The 18,344-nt window shown below is 35.9% G+C and overlaps 1 protein-coding gene across 7 annotated transcripts in view; it reads right to left on the bottom strand.

Moving 5' to 3' along the window:
• LOC127068912 (frizzled-2-like) overlaps positions 1-18,344 on the bottom strand; it is a 132,732-nt gene that overhangs the window by 60,770 nt on the left and 53,618 nt on the right. The window lies entirely within an intron of this gene.

The raw sequence follows: 18,344 nt of genomic DNA, 5'->3' as shown, positions 1-18,344 counted from the left end.
GGAGTTATTTAAAAAACATATGACACACTACTGTCGCCATATATCTCCTTTTTCTCTCTCTCTCTATTTTTCTTTCTTTCTTTCTCACTTCTAATTTTCATATTATTGGTTAATTATTAACCAACGTTGAACAGTTTTACACAATTTATATATTTCACATATTTTATATCCCAATAGAATCGTCATTATTCCAAATATATAACGATAAAATATTAAAGTAATACGATTAAATAAGATTATATCATATGTATCTATCTTTATCTCTCAATGTTATTTAATTATTTACGTCGTTTCAATATTCTTTTTTTAGTCGACAATATTTATTTCTTTTTTTAATCATTCGAAAAAAATGTAGTTACGTCGATCACGTGTAATCATTATCTCGCTCAATGTATCGATATATGTATCAAGATTACTTTATAAGATCGTATTGAAAAGAAGATTAAAAAAAAAAAAGAGAAAAAAGAAAAAGAAGAAAGAAAGAGAACAAAATGAAGAAAAAAAATCTTTTTTTAAGATTTATCATATATTATTTGTAATACGTGATCTTATTGAAACTTAATGGCAGGTAGTAAGGTAAAGTTGATGAAATAAGTATTCGATGGTACCTCTCGACCCTTTTCGATTTCAACTTATGCGTTCTATGGTCGACAGTACTCCTTTATTTCACGAGAGCTCGTTTGAAATTCAATTTCTCCTTTCGAGTTCTTCCTACGTAAGGTAGTTATGTAGTAGTATATGTATAATCGTTGAGTATATCCACCGTATGGCCTACTTGAGCAATATGCCGTATTCCCTTTTAGTTTCTTGTCCTTACGACGATAACGACGCGTTCCAGGCGTTTCCGAATGGAAAGAAGAAAAGAAGAAAAAAGAAGAGAAAAGAAAGAAAAAAAAAAAGAAAAAGAAGGGATTGACGATGAATAATATCGATCCTTTTCTTCTCGTTCACCGATCGATCTCGCAGATGTTTCGTTCGTACACAGTATGCCAGAACACGCGGAATCTATTTTTGGATGAATTACTCCTGGTCTTTTCCGGACTTGAGTGCTTCCAAGATACTACTACTGCATGCTAACATCGAATGATCAATTCTAACACGTAAATTAAATTATACAATTTTTTCCTCTTTTTTCCCTCCTTTTTTCTTTTTTTTCTTTTTCTTCCATCAAACGTAAATCCAATTACTCGAGATATCTCAAGGGATTATTACGATTGATGTAATTATTCGATCGGTGTTATTCTTCGTTATCGAAAATCAATCAATGAACAATGATTTAATTACGAAGATCGTAAGTTTTTCAATTATACGTAATTATAAAAATCACGTCTTTGCATCTTATATATTGCATCTCATCTAAACATTTTTCGATAGGAGAGTATACAATAAAAATTTCGTTTAAGATATCTTTCCTAATAATAAAAAAAGAAAAAAAGAAAGAAAAAGAAAGAAAAGAAAAAATAATTGATCAATAATTCAAACTAGACTTGACGATGAAAAATATATTCCTCGTGATAAAAAAGATCGATGATGTTATCTCTACTTTGAAAACCTTAAAAAGATACTAAAAAAGTTTCTCAAAGAAAATTTCTTATGTGGGATTACTATATGTAGAATTACATTTTATCTGACGATCTTTCACGATAGAAAGAAATGGAGACAAACGAGGAAAGTGGAAACCGCTTGTTAAATAAGGTAGAACGTATCTACATAGATACGTATGCGTAAAATGTATATGTGTTCGAGTGTATATGCGTTTGGATCGATTAAATATCATGAAGAGAAACTCGAGATACGGAATAAAATGTTACACGACACCATACGCGTTGTCGTACGCGTCAAGAGCCAAACGATTGTTTTTTCTTTTTTCTTTTTTTTTTTTATTTCTCCCTTCTCCTACCCTTAACATTCTCTGTCTTTTCTGTTGGTAGCAACGGACGTGTCACGTCCGAAAAAAGATCACGTTCGAAGCGGAAATTTGAGAACCGTGCGGCTTTGCTCGCCCCGCAGAAATCCTCCTACAACTTCACGATCTTTTTCGTTCTTTCTCATTCTTACAATTTGCTTCCTCACTTCCACACACATAAAGAGAACCCACGAAAATATTTCTTCTCTTTTTATCACCTGCATTTACACACGAAAACATTCGTTCCTGTCTCTCTCTCTCTCTCTCTCTCTCTCTCTCTTTCTTTTTTAGCAGATTGTTAAAACGACAAGAAAAAAAGAAAAAGAAAAAGAAACGTGAGAAATGTTGATTGAATTTAAAAAAACAAACAAAAGTAAACAATTAAACCTGACAGGGAGCAAAAATTCGAGTGAACCACAATCAACGTTACGAGTTAAAAGCATCCACAGATAGACGGGAAGATAGAACGCATACAGCAGAGAGAAAGAGAGAGAGAGAGGGAGAGAGATAGGGAGAGAGAAAGCATGATTGGAATTAAGTCTGACTCGTCGCACTTGGAATCCTATTTGTTGGATTAACGAAGTCATTCGTTATCCGCTGCATTCCCTTTCCGTCACAATGCTTTCTCTATATCTCTATCTCTATCTCTTCTTATATATCTATCTATCTATCTATCTATCTATCTATCTATCTATCTCTTTCTTCGTGAATGCTTTATCATTGGTGAGCATAGGATCGTGGAATCAATTATCGACGTTTTCTATCGTCGTGTTGGAGCTAGCTGAACGACCGAATTCGAACGTTCCAAGTGGATTAAGGGTGATAGAGATAGAAATATGAGACAGAGAAAGAAAAAGAGAGAGAGAGAGAGAGAAAAAGGGAATGGTTGGATCCGACTAAAATCCCAGCGGGATGCAACGCGATGTCCTGGACCGCTTGGGAGTGTCTAAGGAACGAAGGATCTTTACCAAGCATGACCTTCAACTCTCGCCTTGCTTTGACTCGCAAGAAGAAGAGCAAACACAAAGAAGATGAAAACAGAAAAGAGAAAGAGAGAAGAAGAGAGAGATAGAGAGAGAGAGAAAGAGAGAGGGAGAAAGGAAGATGGTGTTTGTACTGGTAAAGAAAAAAAAAAAAAGTAGAATGAACGAAGAGATAGAGAGAGAGGAGAAGAAGAGTCCTGCGAGCATGTTTTCCTCTACGCCACACGCTGAGTGACTTATGACGACCGATACTACAGAGGTTCTCATCTATAACATTATCTTGTTTATTTTCTTCATCTCTATATTTCTATCTATCTCTTTCTTTCTTTCTTTCTTTCTTCTTCTTGCGTTTCCTCTCAACGTTTATATGTACGTATGTGTATATGTTTTTTCTTTTATTATTAATAAAACTCGTACTTACTAATCGTCCGACGCGAACGTTTCGTTTATATTAGTCATCTCCCATCGTTTCAATTATTCTAACGATCCTTGTCTCGTTCCTTGGAGAAATGGTAATAAAGTGAAATCGAAGGAGATTCTTTTTCACGATATCACTTTGGAAGGATTGTGTGTGTAAATATGTGTGAATATATTCGTACATGCGGGTTTATATACGTTAAAAGAAAAAAATATGTTTGTATATATATATATATATATAGAGAGAGAGAGAGAGATAGATAAAAGAAAATAAGTGGTCCTTCGAAGCAGGCATTTTTCGCAGGTTATTTACTGCGTTCCCGAGATACGGCAAGAGACATTAAGGAAACTCTACACCGTTGTTTTAGGGAGAACCAGGGAGAATTTTAGCTCGACTCGTTTGAGTATCGTCGAGTCACAAATTTCGGTTTTTAAGGGCACCTTTACCTGGCACGATCTTTTTTAGAACGACGAGTAAAGAAGAGCATCGACGTGGAGAGTCCCAATTTCGATGTTCCTTCTCGTGTTAACTGAGACAGGACACGATGTCCCGTCAAACTCTTATCCCGTGGGAAGAGTAAGCTATCCCGAAATTCCCGGCTCACGTGGTCTCTACATCTCACTCCGTTTCTTCTTGCGATGGGTTACGCTTCGACGGGGAAAGGAAGAGAAAGAGAAAGAGAGAGAGAGAGAGAGAAAGAGAAAAAAATAAAAAGAAAAGAAAAGAGAAGAAGAGAAAAAAAGGGTCGGTATTAACTGTCAGAAAGGACGAGAAAGAGACAAGATTGATTTTTATTACGTCCTGTGGAATGTCCTATGAGATGGTCCAAAACGCGAGATTATAAATCTTTTACTAAACGAAATTGTGTCTCGACGACTATCTTTCGTTTCATTTTTTTTTATTTATTTATTTTTTTTCTAATAAAATACTCTTCACGAGTTTATCAAAGCGTTTCTATGTAATAACATATATAGTTAGAATTCTCGTTTTAAAAATATATATATATATACTCGACGATAATATTTGTTAAAATGTATAGGAAGTATAACTATCCCGTGTGTGTGTGTTTTAATTATATACATAGTTATCTTGACGTTTTAATTAAATAGATGTTTTAATTATATCATTAAAAAATCCAACCGCAGAGTTTAAAGATTATTAGATGGGACAGATCGGACATACATATTGCACATATATATGTATGTATGTATGTATTTATTTATATAGAAACGCATGTATATGTTTATTACATTTCGTTCGAAGAATAGATAGACGTTACATAAATTCGAAAACTTTTTTCGTCGAGTACTACGTTTCCATGTGATAATCTACGTTTGGTAGGGCGTGTCTGGTTCGGTTTGGTTTCGTACGCGAATCGAGCTTCGAATAATCACGAAACGATGGATAGCCTCGACAAGTGAATTCGCTCGTGAGCGTGAACGTGAATAATGTGATTGGGCGTGACCGTATCCTTTCTTCGAATTAAACGAGACTCATAATTCTTTCGTATGATTAATAATAAATATTCTGGATAGATGAGTCTATAAGATTCCATATATAAATATATATATATATATATATGTACGTATGTATGTGTGTATGTCTGTTGTGTATGAAAGAGAGAGCAAAAGAAAGAGAGAGAAAAAAAAAGAATGACGGAAACAACATCTGTTAGTAAAAAATTTAACAAGCATACGTAACGAAAGAAAATTAATTATGGATAATAACAGTATCGTTAATGAGATATAAGGATATACGAATATATTAATGAGATATAAAAATACATGAAATACAATGCACTTGCATACATATGCATATGCATACGCGCATCTGATAACAGCTGAGAACGTCACGGAGTGCTAGTTTATTGGTAATATTTTGCAAAATATAAAAAAGAAAAAATTTTTTAATTATAGCATTTCAAAAGATAAGTATAGTAATAGAGAAAATTTTTTTCGACGTAAAGGTATTTCCCTTCTTAAGTACTTACTTGATCTCGTTAATTTATAATTAGATGAGGCTGCAGTACGATGATAATTAAGAAATCTCTTAGGTGCATAACGAGAGACAGAGAGAGAGAGGGAGAGAGAGAGAGAGAGAGAGAGAGAGAGAGAGAAATATAAGAGCGAGTTAAATGAGCGAGAGAGTAAGATCGGACGGGTCAACTTCTTGGAATCCTCGAATTAGTTAACTTTAGATTTAGGAGGATGCCCGGCGAAGGTCGACGCTTTAATTAAAGTTCCGCGACGGCGACTTAAACTTTCGACTTGGAATAAGATTAGTGTCAAAAAAGTTCTTGCTTTTGGTAAAAACGTTAGTGGGTACGCGTAATTCTTGTACGGTTAAAATCTTCAATCCGTTCCATTTATTTTTAGTCAAATAACGTGTTATCCTATCTCTCTCTTTCTCTCTCTTTACGCACATATCGTACAGATATGAATAAAAAATAAAAGAAAACTTTTCCTTGAGAAAGTTATCGACAATAATCCGACGTAATCACTTTGTATGTGTAAAATTTGATTCTATCCTTGTTACAATAAATATAATTCTCGTTTCTCTCTTTTTCGAAGGATCGAGAAGGTACATGTACAAAGTACGACACATAAAAGAAAGAGAAAGAGAAAGATTGATCTTTAACACTCCTAGTCAGTAGATACGTACATACGTACGTACATATGTATGTATATATGTATAGTCATACACATTGGAACGACTCGAAACCCTTGAAACGATTTCTCCGTAATGGAAGGGCGTCGCTCCGATCGACGGTGCCTGATTAAGGCCGGTTGCTCGCTCGTGTCCGCTAGCATTGCTCTCATGTATATATATATATATTACACATATGTATGTATATATGTATATACTTTCCTCCTACGTGAAACTTGGCGTGGGAGGAGGAAAACGCGTAACTCTGTAAAACTCGTCCGTGCAACGGTTTGGCTCGGCCTGCTGCCGTCGTCGTCGTCCTGTGAGAGGGATTGGATTACCCACAGGGAAAGAGAGAGAGAGAGAGAGAGAGAGAGAGAGAGAAAACGGAGGGCTGCCCTTTCCAGAGCACTTGTGGTTCTTCGTTCACACCTCGACCCTTCGGCAGGCTGCACGTTGAGAGAACTCTCCAAGACGCTACCGACAGAATGAATAAGAAAGAGAAAGAATGAACCGAACCGAAAGATAGAAAGAGATAGAAGTAAAATGTATTCGTGTTTCGTCGTTGTGCCTTCCTCTTTTAATTTTTTTCTCTCTTTTTTCTATCCTCCTTCTGTCTTCTTCTTTCCTCTCCTTCTCTCCATCTTCCTTCTTATCCTTCTACTTCTCTTTCTTCTCCGTTTTTTTCTATTTACCCTCTCCTGCACTTTTCTGCATACGTACACGCGTGTGACGGAATGGAAATTTATTGTGTTCAGTGGCGTAGAGAAAGAAAGAAAGAAAGAAAGAGAGAAAGGGAAAGAAAGAAAGAGAGAGAGAGAGAGAGAGAGAGAGAGAAAGAACACGTCATCGAAGATATCTGAGAAATTCACGCTATGAGAGTTGCATTGTTTTCTGTACGGTTCAAAAACGACACATGCTCTTTTCTTTACTATGGATTTAATACTTTTCTCGATGCGATAGATGTGTACGTGTGATAGATGAGTATATAGATATATGCACACACACATATATATATTATATATTATATATGTATATATACATATATGTTGCTAGAAGATCTCGCCTCTTTTCATAATGGAGAGTTTCCATGAGAAAACGTACCCGGGGAAATTTTCAGTCGTTCCATCTCTTTTATTACGGCGAGTCGTCTGTGATATACGAATAATAATATTTTTTTCAAAAATATCTTCCGTCTATTTCTATTTCTTTTTTTTTGCTTTATATTTTTTATTTTTCGTTTCTCTCTCTCTCTCTCTCTCTCTCTCTCTCTCTCTCTCTCTCTCTCTCTATCTTTTTTCTTCCTTTTTCCTTTTACGTAGCAGAGAGGAATTTCTTAATAATCATTTGAATCTTTTGAAATATCACGAATGGCGGCGTACCAAGCACGAGAAAATTTTGGCACGTGAGCCGAGTAAATACCAAGAGAGATTTTTTTATTTGGTACAACAACCGTTGGTTTTTGGTTACCAACTTTGGAACGTTTTCAGCCTACGCGTCGTTGAAAACCGACACCGTTTCTCTCGTAAAGAGGATAAGTTTATGCACGAACAACACTATACTATTCGTTCTTGTTAGACGTTTGTTCGTCCTCGGTGTTAGTCTTGTGACACTATATCGTCCGAACAGTACCAAGCTGTTTTCTCTGACCCTAAAGATTATACGAACAATGGAAGGATCAACAAAGTCAACTTCCGGTTTGTGTTTTTTTTTTACGTCCATCGAGAAACTCGAATTTTAATGTGTAACATAAAAAATAACGACGCAAGAATTACACTTCGTTTTGTATTTCTTCTCATTGTTATCCTCATTTTCATTTTTATCTTTGTTCCTTTTTTTTCTTTTTTTTTTTTTATAACAAGGAAAAATACATCTAAACGAATCTATCTCGTCTTCGCGTTCTAATTAATTATCTCAAATATCAAAAATTTCCACGGGAGGTGAATGGGCTAGATAAAAAAAAAAGAAGAAAAAAAAACAGTAAAAAACAGTTAAAAAAAAAGAAAAAAGGAATCTTCTACCACGAGTATTTTTTTGTCTGACTTACTTTCTCTCTTTCTTTTCCCCCATTTTTTTTTACAGTAAAGCAGTTGCTCCAAGCTATAAAAGAACAATGGTGCTTACGAGGCGCACGAGAAAGATAAAAAAAAAAAAGAGAGAAGGAACAAAAAAAAAAAAAGAAAAGAAAACAGCAAAAGAAGGGGAGAACCGATGGGAAACCGGATAAAATGTAATCACCGCGAAATAACGCGCTTTGCTGTCAATTAAAATCGTAAATTAACGAATGATTCGCACTTCCCGCGAACGAAGGGTGCACTTTTTTTCTCTCTCACACTTATTCTCTTTCTCTCTTTATATGTATATATGTACACATATGTACGTACATCTCTTTTCCCTCGAATTGCCTAAATCAATGACCGCCTTTGAGGGACGTAAATTAATGCGAACGAATCGTACATAATCCCTTAATAAGAAACGATTCGTTCGTTGCTCGATTTCCCATACAACCAAAGGAACGATTACGAATAATTCGTAATTGTTTGAATGCCTATCTATCTATCTACTTATTCACGACGAGAATCAACGAGAACGTTTTATTAAAATCGTAGATACTTTATTTTCCATGGGAATTAATCGCTTTTAAAAATCATTTTATATCGATGCGAGCGTAATCTCCTCTTTTATAACCTTTCGTTATTTTACTTTTCTTTTTCTTTTTCTTTTCTATTATAGAAAAAAAAAAGAAACGTTCACTTTGATTCTTCGCGTATATCCTTTATCCATCTTCTTGTTTCTTTCTTTCCATTCCTTTTCATTCCTCTTTTTTCTTTCTTTTTCTTTTTTTTTTCTTTCTTTTTTTCGCGCTCCTTTCTCCGTGCGCAAAAAACTTGGAAAAAGTAAGTACGTCTAGACACGACGACGCGGAGGAACGTCGTCAGACGAATGAAAATGAAAATCTTCTCGGGTGTTCGTTAAGGAACGATAATTCTGATAATTATCGTCCGAAGGGTTCCACGATCTGAGACAAAAGGTCAGAGAATGTTTAAACGATCGAGACGATTCTCTTTGGTGTGCGCGGGTTACGGCACAATCGATGACCCCGGGCTACGGGTGGACGAAATCACGAGGAAAAAGGAGGATGAAGGAGACGGAGACGAGTCTGATGGAGAAACGTTCTCCTTCTCTCCTTCTCTCTCTCTTTCTCTTTCTTCTCACACGGAAAAGGAGCCGCCGTGGGCTAAGTGAAATGGCGCGTGCCCACTGGATTTCACGGTGCGTTAGTTACGGGCCCTCCTTCTTGCTACCTCGCAAGATGCTTCCTTTTTTCGTAGACTTCTCTTCTCATCTTCGTGTTCTTGTTCTTCTTCTTGTTCTTCTTCGTCTTCTTCGTCTTTCTCTTCAACACACTTGCTCCGAAGCACTCGCTTCGTTCGTTCTCGTTGAGTGGACAATGTTCCGCGATGGTTATAATCTAACTCGCTCTTTTCTCGGGTAATAAATCTTTCGAAGAGTTTGTTTTTCTCCTTCTGTCTCTCTTTCTCTCTCTTCCTCTATTTTTTTTCTTTTTCTTTCAAATCATTAATCTTACCATACCAAAGTTATTGCTTTATTATCACTACGAATTAAAACTCTCGAGCGAGCCGTGGGTAAACGAGAAAGAAAGACGTCGAATTAAAAAAAGAATAAGAGGAAGAAAGAGAAGAAGAAAAATAAAGAGATAAGTCCTCTTCCCTAAGTTTACTATACCAAACGTTTATAAAAGCGACATGGACAACTATAACTTTTCCCTTTACGTAAAGAAACACTTTACCATAAACTTAAATTAATGAAGATAGATAGAGATTTAGTTACCGGTTGATTAGTATGCCGATTAGCGTTGAGATTGAAAATTCATTCAGTAATAATTTTCGAATGAGATTATCACGAGAAAATATGTATGAATAGATCGATGGTTAATGATCTATGACTCGCGGGATAATGCGGAGATAATCGTCGATTTTAGTGGATGGCGTCTCAGTCGTTAGGAGCGAACGATTGGAAAAGACCAAAGGGAAGAAACGGAGAAAGAGAGAGAGAGAGAACAGAGAAAAACGGAGAAAGAGAACGTAATAGAAAAGAAGATGGAGATAGAGAGTTAAAAAAAAAAAGAGAAAGACAGACAGAGAAAAAGAAAGAATGAGAGAGAAAGGAAGAGAGAAAGAGTGAGAGAAAGATATGAGGAGGAGAAAGAACAAGCTCCGCCTTTTATTATTATTTTATATTCCCTCACCGTGGACGAGCTAGACGGTGAGCTACGAGACAATGAGGCGCGTGACAGGCGTATAAATAACGGCAATTTATCCTCGGTTACGAGATACCCATCGCTCGCTTGGCAGCCAAGCGCGAGCGGCCCGAGCAAACAGGCAAACGGCTTTAGTAGTAGATATGTAGAAGCGCAGGCAAGCAGGCAGGCAAGCAGCAGTCAAGCAAGCAAGCAAGCAAGCAAGCAAGCAAGGAACCCAAGCAACCATCGTGGCACGACGGGATATCCAAGGTTGAGTTGGTAGGACACGATTACGAACGACGACGATGAAGTCCTGTATTTGAGACTAGTATTCGATTCTCTTGGACGAACGAGATATAACCTTTAGAGCCCTTTAATTTATCGCGAGGACCGACCAACTTGACGATTATCTTTGAAAATTCCAATAAAGATAACTATTATTGTTATTTCGATATAAATCTTCAGACGTATCCGAGCTAATTATTTTCTTTAAATCGTACCGTCCCTCTGTTACGATCTTATCGAAGAAATTTTAAATGTTCTTTTTTTATATATATATGTATATAATATATGTATATACATATATATTTTACTGATAGTATTACCATGTATTGAAATTGGATTTCTCTATTATCTTCATTCCTCACACTATTCCTGAGAGATTCATTATCTTATTGACTTATTCCAAGAAACACTACCGATGGATCCATGCATGACTTTTGGTTAAAATTCTAAAAGAAAAAAAAAGAGGGAGGGAGAAAAGAGGAAGGTCTACCGATTAGAAATTTAGATGTTACGAGAGGACGTGGGAAGGTCGAAGCTTATCTCTTGATTTATGCTCTTTACCTTTCTTTCTTTCTTTTTCTTTTTTATTCCCTCCGAATCAATGTTTCGAATTATCAATATATATATACGATATAGAAAAAATGTGAGAAATGTCCCGTTTAAATTCATTCCTACGTACATATATATATATATACATTCGTATGATAACGGAATATCTACAATAAATTAAGATTAAAAAGAATGAATTGGGCGTATACTCAAATGATATCTAATAAAGTTCGTAGTAAATGATGGCTGGCTATTTAAAATACCAAGCTATGTACTTTGGTAACATTGAAGGATAGAAATGACGAAGAGATTAGCGGGCGCCTATATACAAATCGTTTCTCGTTTTTTGACGTCTTTTATAAAACGATGCGTTTTTGACGTCTCGGTGTAGGATGCGTATACATGTAAGCGTATACGTACACGCAAGTTTCTCTCTCTCTCTTTTTCTCTCTTTTTTCTGTGCGTGTATGTGAGTGTGTAGATACTCGTCGTAAGTCTTGAATCTTACCCGTTAAAACTCATCCTCTCTTTGAGAAAGATCCCAAACGGAATGGACGTTCTCATCGAGACCGATCTCGAAGGGACGGACAAAAAAGGCAACGGTACGAACACGCGAAAGGGCTGAGACTCGGAGATACATATTACTGCTTAGCATCAAGGATTAATTTAACACACTCCACGCCATGACTGATAAATGTCTTGTAAAAGACTCTTCCTTCTCCTCCTTCTCCTTTTTCTTTTCTTTTTCGAACGAAAGAATTAACGTTATGTTCGCCGAAATATAAATTCGTACGTGTGTATAAAAATATATATATATATATATATGGACACGTATGTAATATGTAGGTATATATAAGTATGTATGTGTTTTCATAAATATAAAATAATGATTTCTACGATATCGTTTTCTTCTTCTTTCCTTGTTTCTTGATTCATTAATAAAATTTCTCTTCGAATGAATTAATATTTTGTGTAGAATATAAACGTCTGTCTTATGAAATTATGAATGACGAACGAATTGTCGTGAGAGAATGAAAATATTCTTGAGAAAAAATGGTGAAGAAAAAAAGAACAAATTTTAAGAAAAAAGCAAAAAGGTTTCGTAACACTGTCGGCCTCGTTTGACTTCGACATACGGACGACATACATGTGAAACATATATATATACACACACACACATACCATATACACACGAATAGAAAAAGAGGACCACGTTTTAAACTGAAGGATTTCACTTTATGAAATGGTCCCCGACCAAGACGCACTTTGTTTGATGAATGACGCTGGGTGTATATCGACGAGTATTCCGATGGAGAGTTCAATCACTTAAAAGCGCTCTTTCTCTCTCTCTTTCTCTCTCTCTCCCTCTCCCTCTCTCAATCTCTATCTATCTATCTATCTTGCAACTTGCACCTTCGAAAGGTGCATACGAGACGAGGAAAGGAATCATAAACGAGCGTGCCTGCGAAAAATTAGCTGAGAGTATCTCCCGAATCCTCTCGCGACCTCCTCCTTTTTTTGAACACCTATATTATTATTATTATTATTATTATTATTATTATTATTATTATTATTATTATTGTTCTTGTTGTTGTTGTTACTATTTCCCTACTCTTTCTTTCATCTCTCTTTTCATTCATTTCGTTGATTTTTTCTTTCATTCTTTTTTGTTTTTCTTTTCCTCTCTCAGATCTTCTACCTTGATGTTTCTACTGCATCCCTTTTTACTCGATATTTTTCGAAACGATAAACGATATTCGACGAAGGTCAGAAGAAAAAGCTTTTTCTTCGAAACGATGGATATATACACAACAACGAGATGTGAAGATTTCTCTCTCTCTCTCTCTCTCTCTCTTTTTCTCTCTCTCTCCTACTTTCAGGATCTTTTAGAGGATCTAGAAGCAACGACGAACTCTAAGGTACCCCCGAAGGGAAAAGCTATAATCCGCTTTGAAAGGGACCAACGTCTTATCCAACGTATAGTTTTGACGTTCCGAGCCTTACTATAACACGTCCAAGAAAAGACAGAAGCTTAAAGAGATGGACGGAAGGAGCTTTGTTATAGCACTACACTGCTTTCTTATCCAGAAAAGAAGTCTTTTTAACCCCTTTTTCTTTCTTTCTTTCTTTCTTTCTCTCTTTCTTCTTTTTTTTCTGTCTTTGTTCTTCTTCTTTTCTTTTTTTTGTTTTTTTTTCTTCTTCTTCATTTTGTTTTTTTTTTTTACTTTTCCTTCGTTTCTCGTCCTCGTAGGGATTTCAATACAATACACCGACTATTTATCTTTAAGATCCGCGTGATTTTTCTATCTTCCACCCTCTACCCCTCCCATCTGTCCTGTTCCTTTACCTCTCCCTCTTTCTTCGTGATTTTTCACCTTGGGAGATAAAATATACTCCTTTATCTAACGAAGAGTCGGATTTAAATATTTCGAACGTCCTCTTTTCATACCTTGCAAAGATTTTAATCTCACCGATGCGTATTAGTCGATATTAATGAATATGCGTGGGAACGGTTACGAGGAACTTGCACTGCGAGATAATAGTATGACGTTATTTCATTTTATTTTATTTTTTTTATTTAAATTTATTAATATGAAGCTGAATAGCGTATATCTCTCTTTTTGTCTCTCTCTTTCTCTTTGCGTATTATTAAAAAAATATTCAATTCAAGAGTAAACTCAATGTTTTATTTCTCTTTTAATTGCTTTTCTCGCGTTAAATTAAATCTACAGATTTTATTAAAAATGAAGCTTAAACGAGAACCATTTTTATTAAAAAATGTATTGATTTAATAGTGAATTTACTTTTATCATTCAATTATAAATTGAGGAATGATAATTATATACGATCAGAAGGGCTTTAAGAATAAATAAAAATCTTCGTTAATTTGTTATACAACGAAAGAATTCGTTTTTACTTAATCCGTGAGTACTTGAAGTCAACATAATTATTAATTATTAATAATAATATTAATTCATTTTTAGATATACGATGTGTTTATGTATATTGTTGTTTATTTTCATTTTCTTTCTTCTCTTTCTTTTTTTAATTATAAAACTTGATTCGATCGAATTTTCTTGCATTGCTATATCGTCTCAATCGATAGTTTCGTTAAAAAAAAAAAGAAAAGAAAAAGATAGAAAGAAAAAATAGAAAAAAGGAGCAAAAGATCGCCACGAAAAAGAGTTAAAATAGTAAAAATAGATTTAGGTGATCGTAGAGGCGACGAAAAGGAAGAAATTTATCTCTGTTCTAGGTGCTTTAACAAAAGCGTCTCTGGAAGCATTTCTCTTCCACAGGCGAACACTTCTACACAAAAATCCCGGAAAAATCGTTCGAAAAAAGTTGGAACGATGTACCCGCGGTATTTCGTTGAGAGACCGTAGGTACTACTCATGTACGTACCGCATACGAAAAAGGTTGTCCCGATGTGCCCGGTCGAATACTAATTTTCCGATGGCTACGCAAACTCGATGAAAAAGAGAGAAATAGAAAGAGAGAAAAAGATTTAGAGAGAGAGAGAGAGATAAAAACGAGAGAGAAGAGAAAAAGAAAGAAAGAGAGAGAGAGAGAGGATTAAAGAGAAAAAGAAGAAAAGTGAGAGAAAAAGAGATGCGACGAATGTGTGTTGTACGTGAACGCGCATATTTATAAGTGATATGTACGTAAGTGTGTGTGTGCGTAAGTGCGTGCATATGTATGTATGTATGTATGTATGTACGTACGTAGGTGCGTGCGTGAGTTCTCCTGAAAGATGAAATAAAAAGGGAACGATGTTTGCGCGTCGAAGAAAGAGAAAAGGCAGCGAGAAAGAGAGAGATTGAAAGAAAAAGAGAGAGAGAGAGAGAGAGAGAGAGAGAGAACGAAGAGAATTTGCATGAAAATATAGAAAGTTTTGAAGAGCGTTTTTCCACCTACCCTCCCTCTCCCTCTCCTTCTGCCCCTTCCAAATGCTGCACTTATGGCGCGTGTACCACGAAGGACCGTGTGTATATTCATACATGTACATATGTATTCGTATATATGTATGTATGTATGTATGTATGTATGGATAATATATATATATGTATATATGATGTATGTACGCGTATCTTTACGTGGTTATACGTCGTAGAGGGCGTTTCACGCGATGGCGGCTTCTACAAAGGCATTCGTGAAGTCTCTCCTTTTTTATCCTTTTTTCTCCTTTCTCTCTCTCTTTCTTTCTTTTTCTCTTCATCCCTCTCTTTCTCTCTCTTTTTTGCTCTCTTTTTTCGCAAGGCATTCGGATATGTACCTAACCGAGAGAGTTTTTTAACGAGCGCGGAAGTGTGACAGGGTTGTGCGCGCGCGCGTTCAAGAACGACACCGTTCACCACCATCACCATCGCCATCACTATACCATCACTATACCATCACACGATGGCTTTGCCGTTGGCGTTAATGGCGCTACCGGTAATATTACTTCGTGCCATCACCTATCTACCTATCTCTACTCACCCCTTTACCCCCTCTCCTTTCTTTCTCTCTCTGTTTCTCTCTACTTACTTTCTCTATCATTTTCTTTTCTTTTCTGCTTCCTTTTTCTTTCTCTTTTTCTTCTTTCTCCCTTCTTTTTCTCTCCATTCTCTTCTCTTTTCTTTTATTTTCTTCGAGCTTTCTTTTTTTCTTTTTTTCTTTTTACGCGCCTTTCTTTCTTCCATCTTTACCCCGAAGAATTTTTTCGATCGTAAATCTGCGGGCACGAGCCGCTCGGTTGATGCCTCTACTCACCCTCCTCCTGCACCTCTCGATCGCGTTATTTCGATGAAAGGTATTGCGTGTTCTTTGCCAATCTGTGTATATATATATAAAAGAAAGAGAAAGAGAAGAAAGAAAGTAGAAAAAGAACAAATGAGAATTGAAAAGATGAGAAGTGAAGATGATTTAAAAGGTACGTTGATCATTCGATGAACATGAGAAGAATTTTGAAGGAAAGTAAGTACTCACTGTAAGTATAATCTACGTACGATATAAATCTACTTATAGTAGATTATACATAAAGGACGAATTATTTTTAATGGACCGATAATTTATATTTTTTACACAGGATCGCGTGTATCGAGAGAGTCCGATAAAGTTTCGATAACATGTAATACATCGTCTGTATTCGTGCGTGTGGGTGAATGTGTCTGCGTGTGCCGAGCATGTGGTCGGTAAAAAACCGATGAGAGGGTAGAAAATGAATGAATGAGTGATGAATGAATGAGTGAGTGAATGAATGAATGAATGAATGAATGAAGGATTAGCCAGAAGAACGAGATGATTGCTTCGGATAACAGAAATTCCTTCTGTGGTAATATACGCACGTGAAATATACGAATATATACACACCATATACACGATATACATATACATATATATGTATATACGAATTCATAAATATAATAGCTCGTAACCATGATAAATATTCGATGAATGTGCTCGTAGAATTCATTACGAGATAAATTGACGACGTGATGACGTCGAGACACTTCGATTTATCAATAATCTTTCCAATCCACATTCTTAAATTTTTTTCGTTATAGTTTTTTTAAACGTCAAACGGTGAAACTATGGAAATTGAAATTTTACGGGACGACGAATTTTACGACGTGAATATCCAACATGGAATATGGGATACGTCCAAATTGACGGAGAAAAAAATGTTTTCCACTCGTACCCCTTCTTCTTTTTTTTTCTCTTTCAGACAGGAGAACACGTTGAAAATTCTCCTATCTTATTCTATGCTATTTTCGCAACTAAATCCAAGAGAACCAGATTCAAAAAGAGAGAAATAGAGAAGGAAATATAATATATATATATATATATATATATATATATATATAGAAGGGTTTAGATCCCTCCAAGGTATTTCCCTAGCCCCTAGGAAAATTTATCGGTCCATGCCGCGTCATTTCTCCCCGCAAATCGAAAGTAGGGAGAGTAAAGACGAGAACGTTTCGTCTTGGATTTACAGAAAGAAGGGAAAGAATTTCCGAGACGGATGATGTCTGTGGGGGTTGAACGATCCTGCCAGTACTGTAACCATTCGCTAAAAGAAAAAAAAAGGGGAAGAAAAAGGAAAAGAAAAATAAAAAGAAAAAGAAAGAAAAGAGAGAGACTAACGGTGTATTATTCGTATGTTCATGTTGTTCACGGGATATAGAAAGAAAACGGAGTGTATGAGAGAGAGAGAGAAAGAGAGAAAGAGAAAACGTATATATGTGTACGCGTACGTGTATGTGTATGTGTAAGTACGCGTGCTAGCATCTGCTCTACGTGCATGCCGTTTCACCCTTTCTAAAGCTCGGCTCGACTCTTAATAGAGACGAGTCGACGGGCATTGTCGCAAGTGGCACGAACGATTCCACCGATGAAGCGATAAAACTCGAACAGAGTTTAAATCCGTATTACTACTACTACTATTACTACTATTACTATTGTAGTACTAGTACTAGTACTAGTACTACTACTACTACTACTACTACCACTACTTAGGTATTTTATTTCGTGCTTTACGCATAGAAAAATGTCTAGCTTTTCGACTTTTCTTCTTCGCGGTGGCGAGGTGAGATTGGGAAAAGTGAAAAGAAAAAAAGAAAAAAAAGGGGAAATGAAAAAGAAAAAATAAAGAAAAATAATAAAACCAGAAAGAGAAATCTCGCGTACCTCTTTATTCCCCTGGCGAAGACTACTTCACCATATTTATGTTATTTTACAGGGGAATTCTAAAAAGGAAAAGAAAAAAGAGAGAGTAAGAGAAAGAGAGTGAAAGAAAGATTTTACGAGATAAAATATATAAGGAAGAATAAAATTCTCAGTTACGTGTGTACGGTAAGTATATACGTACATACGTATATGCCTTCTTTTAAAGAAAATTTCGTTGGATATATAATAGAAATATATACGTGTAACGTTTTCAAACGTATTTACAAATATTCGTATTTCAGAAAAATGAGATTGAAAATAAAAACTGGAACGAAATATTTGTCAGAGATGTAAGACACATAGATGTGATATCTTCGTAAAATACATAAGTATATTTTAGAGAATTTGATTTCTCGTTAAATCGTAAATCTAATTCCCAAAGGTAAATCCCAAAGTGTCGATACGTGAACGTAGTCTCGAGTTTAATTAGAGAGGCGCGGAAATTCTGTCGTATTCGCTAAATCCTTTGGAGAAAAGCGATAGCTAGGCGTCTCGTAGTCCCGATGCTAGACGACATGGAGGACGCGAGAACGGTCGAGTCACTGCGAGGGTAAACCACCATCACCATCACCACCACCATCACCA

This window comes from Vespula vulgaris, chromosome 14 (assembly GCF_905475345.1).
Source record: "Vespula vulgaris chromosome 14, iyVesVulg1.1, whole genome shotgun sequence".
Taxonomy (NCBI): Eukaryota; Metazoa; Arthropoda; class Insecta; order Hymenoptera; family Vespidae; genus Vespula; species Vespula vulgaris.
Note: the sequence above shows the minus strand (reverse complement) of the source record. Positions and strands in the feature narration are given on the sequence as shown.